At 52.9% G+C, this 14,000-nt stretch overlaps 1 non-coding gene across 1 annotated transcript; it reads left to right on the forward strand.

The window, feature by feature from the left end:
• Window positions 1-11,732: 11,732 nt before the first annotated feature.
• TRNAM-CAU (transfer RNA methionine (anticodon CAU)) lies at window positions 11,733-11,804 on the forward strand. The gene has a single exon. It is a non-coding gene; the product is annotated as a tRNA-Met (tRNA).
• The last annotated feature ends 2,196 nt before the right edge of the window (window positions 11,805-14,000 follow it).

Here is a 14,000-nt window from a genome sequence, read left to right on the forward strand (position 1 = left end):
GGTGAGGTTGGAGATGAGGGAAAATCTCTTTGCTGCAAGAGTGGTCAGGGATTGGCAGAGGCTGCCCAGGGAGGTGGTGGAGTCCCCAGCCCTGGAGGTGTTCCAAGGCACCTGTGGACATGGTGCTCTGGGACCCAGGGCTGAGTGAGCTCAGCAGCTTACACGAAGCATCTGGCATCTTGCAGATCAGACCTGCACATAGCTGCAGGAGCTGCCTTCTGTTGTGAGATGCCCTTAGTAAGAGCTTATTCCTCTCCAGGGTTGAATCATGCCTGCACATGACATCATTTACCACCTGCACTGCTGAGGATGCTAAGCACCTCCCAGAAGAGTGACTCACATCTGTTCCATACAGCTTCCTCACTCCTGCTCTTCTCCTGTGGCACTGAAGGCTCTGGTTTGCCTTCTCACATGTCCCCACATGCCATGCCTGGGCAGGCAGCCTGGCCCTGAGAACTGGGCTGAAAGGTGAGGACTACACATCTCCATCAGGCAGCTCAGCCATGACTGCAGAGGGGTCTCCTGGAGATGAGGTTACTTCCTGGCAATGCTCCTTCCCAGCCCTGTGTCTACCAGTATCTCTTAGATAGCTTGCCTCCAAACCACTGAACTTCCAGTGTCTGAGACCAAGATCTCCAATCCCTGTAGATGCAACAAGTAAAAAGCAGACAACCTGGAGCAGCCAAGCATCATGCCCATGTGAAACTGAGGCTTTGCTTGCTCCTTCCTAGCAGCCAAGCATCATGCCCATGTAAAACTGAGGCTTTGCTTGCTCCTTCCTAGCAGCCAAGCATCATGCCCATGTAAAACTGAGGCTTTGCTTGCTCCTTCCTAACAGCCAAGCATCATGCCAGTGGAAAACTGAGGCTTTGCTTGCTCCTTCCTAGCAGCCAAGCATCATGCCAGTGGAAAACTGAGGCTTTGCTTGCTCCTTCCTAGCAGCCAAGCATCATGCCAGTGGAAAACTGAGGCTTTGCTTGCTCCTTCCTAGCAGCCAAGCATCATGCCAGTGCAAAACTGAGGCTTTGCTTGCTCCTTCCTAGCAGCCAAGCATCATGCCCATGTAAAACTGAGGCTTTGCTTGCTCCTTCCTAGCAGCCAAGCATCATGCCCATGTAAAACTGAGGCTTTGCTTGCTCCTTCCTAGCAGCCAAGCATCATGCCCATGTAAAACTGAGGCTTTGCTTGCTCCTTCCTAGCAGCCAAGCATCATGCCCATGTAAAACTGAGGCTTTGCTTGCTCCTTCCTAGCAGCCAAGCATCATGCCCATGTAAAACTGAGGCTTTGCTTGCTCCTTCCTAGCAGCCAAGCATCATGCCAGTGCAAAACTGAGGCTTTGCTTGCTCCTTCCTAGCAGCCAAGCATCATGCCCATGTAAAACTGAGGCTTTGCTTGCTCCTTCCTAGCAGCCAAGCATCATGCCCATGTAAAACTGAGGCTTTGCTTGCTCCTTCCTAGCAGCCAAGCATCATGCCCATGTAAAACTGAGGCTTTGCTTGCTCCTTCCTAGCAGCCAAGCATCATGCACATGTAAAACTGAGGCTTTGCTTGCTCCTTCCTAGCAGCCAAGCATCATGCCAGTGGAAAACTGAGGCTTTGCTTGCTCCTTCCTAGCAGCCAAGCATCATGCCAGTGGAAAACTGAGGCTTTGTTTGCTCTTCCCTAGCCTGCTGGTGGTGTTCATGACCAACACCATGACCTGCCTTGTGCCTCCTGAAGAAAACCAGGCAGTGGAGGCTCCCCTGGGCCTGATGAGGTTTCCCTTTCTCTTGTTCTTTCTTTCCACTTATCTCAAGTGTCTGTACTGGGATGTCATCCTTCAGCTTAGCTGGAAGTCAGACCTGCTGGAAACCTGGCCATTCCCCAGCCAGCCAGGCAGAACACAGCCTTCTCACTCCTGCACCACAATCAGAGAATTACTCCAGATGGAAAACACCTCCAAGATCCTCAAGTCCAGCCAGCAGCCTAACACCACCATGGCCATGAGAGTGCATTTCAATAGCTGAAGGGGACCTCCAGGCAGGCTGGGGAGGGACTGTTTGGAAGGGACAAGAGGCAGTGGTTTGAAACTGGAGCAGGGCAGAGTTAGGTTGGACATCAGAAGGAAGTTGTGCACAATGAGGGTGGTGAAATACTGGAACAGGTTGTCCAGGGATGTGGTTGAAGCTCCATCCCTGGAGACATTCAAGATCAGACTTGATGTGGCCCTGGGCACCCTGCTCTAGTTGGAGGAGTCCCTGCTGCCTGCAGGAGGGTTGGACAAGATGACCTTTGAAGGTCCCTTCCAACCTGATGAATCCTGTGAATGAAACCAGGTCTTGAAGCACCAAGTCCACATGGCACCATGACCAGAGGGACACCATGGCTAGAAAAGGCAAGAGGACAGTGGCCACAGTGAGCACCAAAGCCTCAAATGAATGCTAAACAGACAGGGTTCACCAGGAAATGTCACTTTGCTCCTGGCCTTGCTAATCACAGAATGACTGAGGCTGGAAAAGACCTCTGAGATCAAGTCCAGCCTGTGGCCTAACACCACCACATCAGCTAAACCCTGCCACCAAGTGCCACATCCAAGCTTTTCTTACAGACCTCCAGTGATGGCAACTCCACCACCTCCCTGGGCAGCACATCCCATTGCCTAATCAGCCTCTCTGTGAGGAAGTGCTTCCTAATATCCAACCTAAACCTCCCCTGGTGCAGCTTCATACCCTGCCCTCTCGTCCTGTCACTGGTTGCCTGGCAGAAGAGCCTGACCCCCACCTGACTACAGCTTCCTTTTAGGCAGTTGTAGAGAGTGATGAGGTCCCCTCTAAAGTCTCCTCTTCTCCAGGCTGAACACCCCCAGCTCCCTCAGCCTCTCCTCGTAATGGTGAACATCTGAAGTGCTTTGGCCTTCTACCTTATGAAACACTGCAAGTTATGAAATGCAAACAGCACCTTATTAAAACAGCCCCCAAAGAAAGCCTCTGGCTGCTTTGAAAAAGAACTTGGAGGGAACAATCACCAGCCCAAGGATTAGGGCATCCTAAGGAACAGGGGTAGGGGGGGTGGGGAGGGGGAGAAAGCAAAGTGAATTACATCCCTGCTAGAGAACTCTATAAAATCCTGCTCAGCAAGCATGCAGATACAGAAAGGAATTTCTCCCCTATAAATTCTGGAGATGGAGGCTCATTTCTGCAGAGCCACACTGTGCTGGCCTCTGCTCCTTTCATCCCAGCCTGCTTTTATTGCACTGCTGCAGTACAAAGCACAGCTCTGGGAGAACCCAGTGTTCCCAGCTCAGACAGCTCCTGCTGCTCCCCCTGGGCTGAGTGGTTTTCCCACTACCCAGCTGTCACCCCTCTGGGGTCAGCTCCCCCTGCCTTCAGCATCACTGTGCCAGCTGAAGGCTGGCTTGGGGAAAGGTGTGTTGCAGCAGGATAATTTATAGAAGCATGCAAGTGTTTGGGTTGGGAAAGACCTCTAAGATCACCAGGCCAAACCACCAGCTCACCACCACCAGGGCCACTACAATCACAGAACTGTCAGGCTTGGAAGGGACCTCAAGGCTCAGCCAGCTCCAACCCCCCTGCCATAGCCAGGGACACCTCACACTGCAGCAGGTTGCTCACAGCCACATCCAGCCTGGCTGCAAACACCTCCAGGCAGGAGGCTTCCACCACCTCCCTGGGCAACCTGTGCCAGGCTCTCACCACCCTCATGGGGAACAACTTCTTCCTCACATCCAATCTGAATTGACCTACTTCTAGTTTTGCTCCATTGCCCCCACTCCTATCACTCCCTGACACCCTCAAAAGTCCCTCCCCAGCTTTCTTGGAGCCCCCTTCAGATACTGGAAGGCCACAATGAGGTCTCCTTGGAGCCTTCTCTTCTCCAGACTGCACAACCCCAACTCCCTCAGTCTGTCCTCACAGCAGAGCAGCTCCAGCCCTCTGCTCATCCTCATGGCCCTTCTCTGGAATTGTTCCAGCACCTCCAGATCCTTCCTGTAGCAGACCCTGCTCAGTGGAAAAGCAGGATCAGAATCGGTTCCTTCAGGTGAATGGCAGTGACAGACATCAGCCATGGGCATCAGTACTTCCTGTATGGGGACAGGCTGTGGGAGCTAGGTCTGATCAGCCTGGAGAAGAGAAGGCTCCAAAGGGACTCCAGCAGGACTAGAGAGCTGCTTGTCCCCCTGTACTCAACATTACTGAGGCTGCACCCCAAATCCTGGGTTCAGTTTTGGGTCACTTACTCCAAGAAGGACACTGAGGGGCTGGAGTGTGTCCAGAGAAGGGCAGCAAAGCTGGGGAAGGGTCTGGAGAACAGGGCTGGGGAGTTGCAGCTGAGGGAGCTGGGGGGGGTTAGTCTGGAGAAGAGGAGGCTGAGGGGAGACCTCATTGCTCTCTACAGCTCCCTGAAAGGAGGTTGGAGTGAGGTGGGGGGGTTTGGGCTCTGCTCCCAAGGAACAAGCAAATGGCACTTTGGGACATGGTTTAATGGCATGGTGGTGTCAGGTCAACAGCTGGACTTGATGATCTCATTGATCTTTTGCAACCAAAAGAATTCTATGATTCCTTGACTAGAGGAAGTGCACCAGGAGAGGTTTAGGTTGGAGATGAGGAAAAATGTCTTTGCTGCAGGAGTGGTCAGGGATTGGAGCAGGCTGCCCAGGGAGGTGGTGGAGTCCCCATGCCTGGAGGTGTTCAAGACACCTGTGGCCATGGCACTTGGGGACATGGCCTGATGGTCATGGTGGTGTTAAGTTGATGGTTGGGCTCAATGATCTTAGAGGTCTTTTCCAACCCAAATAATGTTGTGATTCTGCTTTGGCTGACCTGGCTTTCCAAACTTCAGCCATGTGAGCATCTCACCCCAGCAGCAGGGCCACCTCCTCCACCCAGCTCTGCCCTGCTCTTACCTCTGGTTTTCTCCACCAGCAGAGGGAAGGGGAACAGCCCAGCCTAATGAAGCAGCTGCTGCTGGAGAGCTGCTCCAGGGGAGGGGAGCAGCTCAGGGCTCCCCCAGGCTCCCTGCTCAGAGCTTGTGGAGGAATGTGGTCGAAAGCCAAGGAGTTGTCAGGCTCTCTCCCAGGGCCGATTTGCCAGGAGGTCTATAAAAATGTCATTGTCTCTCAGCTGCTGGTGATTATGTTCCCCTTTCCTCTGGCTGCTGGGAATATGGATGTGTGTATCTAAGGGGGAACTGCATTTCTGCACACTGCTGGCCTCCCCCTGGCCTTCTTCAAACAATAATAGACTAAATATAAAGAGACAGGAGCCGTTACTTGGCTGTTTAACTGGTGCCAAGCAAAATGAGTAATTAAGGGTGCATTACCTGCAATGAATTTATCCTGATGCTTTTAAGTTAGGGCCCACTAAGATCCTTTCAAAAATACATCATCCACCCCCCCAGCCCCCCACCCCCACCTTCATCTTTCATGCAGAGTTCATGTTCCAAGCCAATACTTTATAGCAGCTACTGTTTAGATCTGAGCTCTGAGCAAGGCAGGCTCTGGGTTTCCATTACCAGCCAGGAAAGAGCTTGGGTGTAAAGGAATGAGGCAGTTAAACTGTTTTGTCTGTATTTTACCTGCCTGCAACTTCACATCTCATCAGCCAAGAAAAGATAGCTTGGGGAGCTTCAGGCCAGGCTGCCAGAGAAATGAAGCCCTCACTGACTTACATCCACGCTGGTCCCCAATGCAAGGGTGCTGGGGAGCAACTGGTCCCAGGAGAACAACACAGAATCACAGGATCACAGATTAGGGGTTGGAAAGGACTCCATTGGGTCAAATCCCCCTACCAAAGCAGGGTCACCCAGAGCAGGTCACACAGGAACACATCCAGATGGGCCTTGAAAGTCCCCAGACAAGGGAACTCCACAACCTCCCTGGGCAGCCTGCTCCAGAGCTCCAGCACCCTCACACCAGACAACTGCCTCCTCATGTTGAGGTGCAATCTCTTCTGTTCCAGCTTACTCCCATTTTAACTTGCCCTATCACTGGGTACCACCAAGAAGAGCCTGGCACCTACATCTTGACATCCACCCCTCAGATATTTATAGACATTGATCAGATCCCCTCTGAGCCTTCTCCAAACTAGAGAGCCTCTGGTCACTCAGTCTTTCTGCATAGGAAAGGTGTTCAAGTCCCTTCATCATCCTCATAGCCCTTTGTAGGACTTTCTCCAGCAGCTCCCTACCCCTCTCAGAATCACAGGATTGTCAGGGTTGGAAGGGACCTCAAGGCTCAGCCAGTTCCAACCCCCCTGCCATGGCCAGGGACACCTCTCACTGCAGCAGGTTGCTCACAGCCACATCCAGCCTGGCTGCAAACACCTCCAGGCAGGAGGCTTCCACCACCCCCCTGGGCAACCTCTGCCAGGCTCTCACCACCCTCCTGGGGAACAACTTCTTCCTCACATCCAATCTCAATCTCCCCATTTCTAGTTTTGCTCCATCCCCCCCAGTCCTATCCCTCCCTGACACACTCAAAAGTCCCTCCCCAGCTTTCTTGGAGCCCCCTGCAGATACTGGAAGGCCACAATTAGGTCTCCTCAGAGCCTTCTCTTCTCCAGACTTAACAGCCCCAACTCCCTCAGTCTGTCCTCACAGCAGAGCAGCTCCAGCCCTCTGCTCATCCTCATAGCCCTTCTCTGGACACCTTCCAGCACTTCCAGATCTTTGCTGTAATAGAGACTCCAGAACTGGACACAGTGCTCCAGTTGGGGTCTCAACAGTGCAGGGTAGAGGGGGAGAATAGAATGGAATGGAATGGAATGGAACGGAACGGACCAGGTTGGAAGAGATCTTCAAGATACAACCTATCACCCAACACCACCTAATCAACTAAACCATGGCACCAAGTGCTTCATCCAGGATCTTCTTAAACACCTCCAGGGATGGTGACTCCACCACCTCCCTGGGCAGCACATCCCAATGGCCAATCTCTCTTTCTGGGAAGAATTTCTTCCTAACATCCAGAGTGAAACTCCCAGTGCCTCTGATTCTGACACACAGGAGCAGCACCTGCAGGCTCTCAGTGCCTCTGATTCTGACACACAGGAGCAGAACCTGCAGGCTCTCAGTGCCTCTGATTCTGACACACAGGAGCAGAACCTGCAGGCTCTCAGTGCCTCTGATTCTGACACACAGGAGCAGAACCTGCAGGCTCTCAGTGCCTCTGATTCTGACACACAGGAGCAGAACCTGCAGGCTCTCAGTGCCTCTGATTCTGACACACAGGAGCAGAACCTGCAGGCTCTCAGTGCCTCTCATTCTGACACACAGGAGCAGAACCTGCAGGCTCTCAGTGCCTGATTCTGACACACAGGAGCAGAACCTGCAGGCTCTCAGTGCCTCTGATTCTGACACACAGGAGCAGAACCTGCAGGCTCTCAGTGCCTCTGATTCTGACACACAGGAGCAGCACCTGCAGGCTCTCAGTGCCTCTGATTCTGACACACAGGAGCAGAACCTGCAGGCTCTCAGTGCCTGATTCTGACACACAGGAGCAGAACCTGCAGGCTCTCAGTGCCTGATTCTGACACACAGAAGCAGAACCTGCAGGCTCTCAGTGCCTGATTCTGACACACAGAAGCAGAACCTGCAGGCTCTCAGTGCCTGATTCTGACACACAGGAGCAGAACCTGCAGGCTCTCAGTGCCTCTGATTCTGACAAACAGGACCAGCACCTGCAGGCTCTCAGTGCCTCTGATTCTGACACACAGGAGCAGAACCTGCAGGCTCTCAGTGCCTGATTCTGACACACAGGAGCAGAACCTGCAGGCTCTCAGTGCCTCTGATTCTGACACATAGGAGCAGAACCTGCAGGCTCTCAGTGCCTCTGATTCTGACACACAGGAGCAGAACCTGCAGGCTCTCAGTGCCTGATTCTGACACACAGGAGCAGAACCTGCAGGCTCTCAGTGCCTGATTCTGACACACAGGAGCAGAACCTGCAGGCTCTCAGTGCCTGATTCTGACACACAGGAGCAGAACCTGCAGGCTCTCAGTGCCTGATTCTGACACACAGGAGCAGAACCTGCAGGCTCTCAGTGCCTGATTCTGACACACAGGAGCAGAACCTGCAGGCTCTTAGTGCCTGATTCTGACACACAGGAGCAGAACCTGCAGGCTCTTAGTGCCTGATTCTGACACACAGGAGCAGAACCTGCAGGCTCTTAGTGCCTGATTCTGACACACAGGAACAGAACCTGCAGGCTCTTAGTGCCTGATTCTGACACACAGGAGCAGAACCTGCAGGCTCTCAGTGCCTGATTCTGACACACAGGAACAGAACCTGCAGGCTCTCAGTGCCTGATTCTGACACACAGGAGCAGAACCTGCAGGCTCTTAGTGCCTGATTCTGACACACAGGAGCAGAACCTGCAGGCTCTCAGTGCCTCTGATTCTGACACACAGGAGCAGAACCTGCAGGCTCTCAGTGCCTCTGATTCTGACACACAGGAGCAGAACCTGCAGGCTCTTAGTGCCTGATTCTGACACACAGGAGCAGAACCTGCAGGCTCTCAGTGCCTCTCATTCTGACACACAGGAGCAGAACCTGCAGGCTCTTAGTGCCTGATTCTGACACACAGGAGCAGAACCTGCAGGCACTCAGTGCCTGATTCTGACACACAGGAGCAGAACCTGCAGGCTCTTAGTGCCTGATTCTGACACACAGGAGCAGAACCTGCAGGCTCTCAGTGCCTGATTCTGACACACAGGAACAGAACCTGCAGGCTCTCAGTGCCTCTGATTCTGACACACAGGAGCAGAACCTGCAGGCTCTCAGTGCCTCTGATTCTGACACACAGGAGCAGAACCTGCAGGTTCTCAGTGCCTCTCATTCTGACACACAGGAGCAGAACCTGCAGGCTCTCAGTGCCTGATTCTGACACACAGGAGCAGAACCTGCAGGCTCTCAGTGCCTCTGATTCTGACACACAGGAGCAGAACCTGCAGGCTCTCAGTGCCTCTGATTCTGACACACAGGAACAGAACCTGCAGGCTCTCAGTGCCTGATTCTGACACACAGGAGCAGAACCTGCAGGCTCTCAGTGCCTGATTCTGACACACAGGAGCAGAACCTGCAGGCTCTCAGTGCCTCTGATTCTGACACACAGGAGCAGAACCTGCAGGCTCTCAGTGCCTCTCATTCTGACACACAGGAGCAGAACCTGCAGGCTCTCAGTGCCTGATTCTGACACACAGGAGCAGAACCTGCAGGCTCTCAGTGCCTCTGATTCTGACACACAGGAGCAGAACCTGCAGGCTCTCAGTGCCTCTGATTCTGACACACAGGAGCAGCACCTGCAGGCTCTCAGTGCCTCTGATTCTGACACACAGGAGCAGAACCTGCAGGCTCTCAGTGCCTGATTCTGACACACAGGAGCAGAACCTGCAGGCTCTCAGTGCCTGATTCTGACACACAGGAGCAGAACCTGCAGGCTCTCAGTGCCTGATTCTGACACACAGGAGCAGAACCTGCAGGCTCTCAGTGCCTGATTCTGACACACAGGAGCAGAACCTGCAGGCTCTCAGTGCCTGATTCTGACACACAGGAGCAGAACCTGCAGGCTCTCAGTGCCTGATTCTGACACACAGGAGCAGAACCTGCAGGCTCTCAGTGCCTCTGATTCTGACACACAGGAGCAGAACCTGCAGGCTCTCAGTGCCTGATTCTGACACACAGGAGCAGAACCTGCAGGCTCTCAGTGCCTGATTCTGACACACAGGAGCAGAACCTGCAGGCTCTCAGTGCCTCTCATTCTGACACACAGGAGCAGAACCTGCAGGCTTTCAGTGCCTGATTCTGACACACAGGAGCAGAACCTGCAGGCTCTCAGTGCCTCTCATTCTGACACACAGGAGCAGAACCTGCAGGCTCTCAGTGCCTGATTCTGACACACAGGAGCAGAACCTGCAGGCTCTCAGTGCCTCTCATTCTGACACACAGGAGCAGAACCTGCAGGCTTTCAGTGCCTGATTCTGACACACAGGAGCAGAACCTGCAGGCTCTCAGTGCCTCTGATTCTGACACACAGGAGCAGAACCTGCAGGCTCTCAGTGCCTGATTCTGACACACAGGAGCAGAACCTGCAGGCTCTCAGTGCCTCTCATTCTGACACACAGGAGCAGAACCTGCAGGCTCTCAGTGCCTGATTCTGACACACAGGAGCAGAACCTGCAGGCTCTCAGTGCCTCTCATTCTGACACACAGGAGCAGAACCTGCAGGCTTTCAGTGCCTGATTCTGACACACAGGAGCAGAACCTGCAGGCTTTCAGTGCCTGATTCTGACACACAGGAGCAGAACCTGCAGGCTCTTAGTGCCTGATTCTGACACACAGGAGCAGCACCTGCAGGCTCCCATTGGCTCTGATCCCAGAGGTGTTGAGCACACAAGCAGAACCCAGGCAATTGCAGATTGGACTGTTCCTACAAGTGCCACTCCTGAGGTGATTTACCAGCCTGGCTGTGGTGTCTAATAGCCCTCCAGTGATTAATAACAGCCATTTGTTCAGAGCTAACAGTCCCAGCGTGACAGTCACAGATAAATTAGCAACATTAAGGATATGCTAAAGCAAACATTTATGTACTGCCTGGGTGCAGTGTGTGATAGCAACACACATCAGCAGTGCCAATAACAAGCTATTAATGATGAGTGCTGGATGGTTTAAGCAGTGCTGGGGCCCAGTTCTTCTGGCTTCATTCTGACACTCTTCATATTCAGCTGGATGAGATGGGGCCAGGTCCCACGACATGAATGTCTGGGGCTCTTCTTCCTCCTTCTTGTCTTGGTTTTCAATGTGTGTTCCAGCATGAATATTGCAAGCAGATGGGTGGGGGGAGCAAGGAGAAGGTATGGCATTACAGCCTCACAGGATGCTAGGGGTTGGAAGGGACCTCCAGAGATCATCGAGTCCAACCCTTCAGCCCTTTGCCAGCCTTCTCCCAGCACTAGGGATTCATCACAAGCCTCACAAGATGTGATGGCTTCAGCTTCCAGAAACAGGTCACTCCTTCAGACCCTCAGCTTTCCAGAACCACACAAACCTCATTTCCAGCCCTCACAGTTATGGGAAAGCACAACCCAAAAGGCAGCTCCCAAATGTCACTTGGATAACTGCTGTTTGCCTGAGCAGAGGTCACGGGCTCACAGGATGTTAGGGGTTGGAAGGGACCTCTGGAGATCATCCAGGCCAACCCCCCTGCCAGAGCAGGGCCATAGAATCCAGCACAGGTCACACAGGAACACATCCAGATGGGCCTTGAATGTCCCCAGAGAAGGAGACTCCATAGCCCCTCTGGGCAGCCTGCTCCAGGGCTCTGTCACCCTCACAGGGAAGAAGTTCCTCCTCATGTTGAGGTGGAGTCACCTGTGCTATAGCTTATATTCATTATCCCTTGTCCTACCACAGGACAAGGTCTCTCTTGACCCTTAGCCCTCAGATATTTATAGACATTAATTAAATCCCTCTCAATCTCCTCCTCTCCAGACTAAACAGCCCCAGGGCTCTCAGCCTCTCCTCCCCAGGCAGTGCTGCAGTCCCTTCAGCAGCCTTGGAGCCCTCCCTTGGACTCTCTCCAGCAGAGCCCTGTCCCTCCTGAACTGGGGAGCCCAGCACTGGATGCAATATTCCAGGTGAGGTCTCAGCAGGGCAGAGGAGAGGGGGAGGAGAACCTCCCTGGCTCTGCTGGCCACACTCTTCATGTCTCCCAGGATCCTATTGGCTTTCTCAAAGAGCAGAGTGGCGCAGCGGAAGCGTGCTGGGCCCATAACCCAGAGGTCGATGGATCGAAACCATCCTCTGCTAACAACCTTTTAGAGGATGCAGTCTCAGGCTGTGCCAGGGGAGGTTCAGGCTGGAGGTTAGGAACCAGTTCTATACAGAGAGAGTGAATGGCCATTGGGATGTGCTGCCCAGGGAGGTGGTGGAGTCCCCATCACTGGAAGGTGTTCAGGAGGAGACTGGATGCGGTGCTTGGTGCCATGGGTTAGTTGATTAGGTGGTGCTGGGTGATAGGTTGGACTCGGTGATCTTGAAGGTCTCTTCCAGATCTTTTTTCTTTTCTTTTCTTTTCTTTTCTTTTCTTTTCTTTTCTTTTCTTTTCTTTTCTTTTCTTTTCTTTTCTTTTCTTTTCTTTTCTTTTCTTTTCTTTTCTTTTCTTTTCTTTTCTTTTCTTTTCTTTTCTCTTTTCTTTTCTTTTCTTTTCTTTTCTTTTCTTTTCTTTTCTTTTCTTTTCTTTTCTTTTCTTTTCTTTTCTTTTCTTTTCTTTTCTTTTCTTTTCTTTTCTTTTCTTTTCTTTTCTCTATCCAGGTCTATCCTATCCTATCCTATCCTATCCTATCCTACCCTATCCTATCCTATCCTATCCTATCCTATCCTACTCTTGGCCCCCAGGGCACATTGCTGTCCCAGGCAGAACTTGCTGCCCACCAGCACTCCCAGGTCCTTCTCCCCAGGGCTGCTCTCCAGCAGATCACCTCCCAGCCTCTACTGCTGCAGTTTGTTCTTCCTCCCCAGGTGCAGGACTCTGCACTTATCCTTCTTGAACCTCCTGAGGTTCCTCTCTGCCCAGCTCTCAGTCTGTCCACGTCTCTGAACAGCCTCAAAGCCTTCAGGCATATCAGCCAAGCCTCCCAGTTGGGTATGCTCAGCAAGCTTGCTAGGGAGACACTGTCTGTCCCCTCATCAATGTCATTGATAGTGCCATAGTATCAGTCAGGGTCAGAAGGGACCACAAGGATCATCTACTTCCAGTCCCCCTGCCATGGTCTTCTTGCCCCCCCTGGGCACACTGCTGGCTCATGTTTAGCCAGCTGTCAATCAGTATCCCCAGGTCCTTTCTTTTGCCAAGAAAAAAACAACTTAACCTAAGGTTTGATGGAAGCCTGAAGCTGGCTTGAGCCATATCCTCAGGGCAGGCTGAGAAGAGCAAGAGTGAAGCCACATCTGGAGTGCTGGGTTCAGTTCTGGGCTCCCCAGTTCAGGAGAGACAGAGAACTGCTGGAGAGAGTCCAGGGGAGGCTACAAAGCTGCTGAGGGGCCTGGAGCAGCTCTGGGAGGAGCAAAGGCTGAGAGCCCTGAGCAGCCCCAGAGGGCATCTGAGCAATGCTCAGCAAGAGCTAAAGGAGCTGTGGGGGGCAAGAGGCTGGGGCCAGACTCTGCTGAGTGGTGCCCAGGGACAGCACAAGGGGCAGTGGGCACAGACTGGAAGCCAGGAGGTTCCACCTGAGCAGGAGGAGAGAATTCTTTGTTGTGAGGGTGCTGGAGGCCTGGAGCAGGCTGCCCAGAGAGGTTGTGATCTGCAGATCTTCCAAACCCCCCTGGCCACTGTGCTCCTGGGCAAGCTGCTGTGGGTGCCCGGCTTTAGCAGGGGGGTTGGACTGGGTGATCTCCATCCCCCACCATGCTGGGGTTCTGGGCTCTGACACATTTCCCCTCGATTATCTGAAGCCTGTGGAAACAATCCCAGGGCACTGCAGCACCCTTCACATTCAGAACCTCCCAGCCCAGCTGGCTGCACCCTGGCAGTTTGTTCTTACTAACTGCTTGTGACACTGAAGGGAAACCTCAGACTGTTGTGGGTTTTTTTTTTAGCTGTTGAGGCAAGAAGCCTTTTTGTTGAAATCAGACATTGCAGCACCACCCCCCCCAAGCCATTTGTGTATTCGGAGGATGGATTGGCTTCCATTTCTTTCCTTCCCACAACTGCCATTCAGGTGCATGTCAGGGGGCAGCACAGTCGGCAGTTTTCCCTGTACAAATAACTCACAGCATGCAGGAGATGCTGCCAGCTGCCTGAGGGTGGGTGCAAACAGAAATGAGTGTGGGCTGGGTGACAATGCTCCTGAGCAAATCTTGCAAGGCCAGCACAAAGCCTGAAATTCAGGACTAGGCAGCAGAAAGCCTGGGGGGGAAAAAAACCAATCCACAAACCAACAACTCTAAGCCCCCTTTGCAGATCTGTACACAGAATCACCAAGGTTGGAAGAGGCCTCAAAGATC

This window comes from Melanerpes formicivorus, unplaced genomic scaffold (genome assembly GCF_026170545.1).
Source record: "Melanerpes formicivorus ecotype bairdi unplaced genomic scaffold, bMelFor1.0.p_v2 SCAF_211, whole genome shotgun sequence".
Classification (NCBI taxonomy): domain Eukaryota; kingdom Metazoa; phylum Chordata; class Aves; order Piciformes; family Picidae; genus Melanerpes; species Melanerpes formicivorus.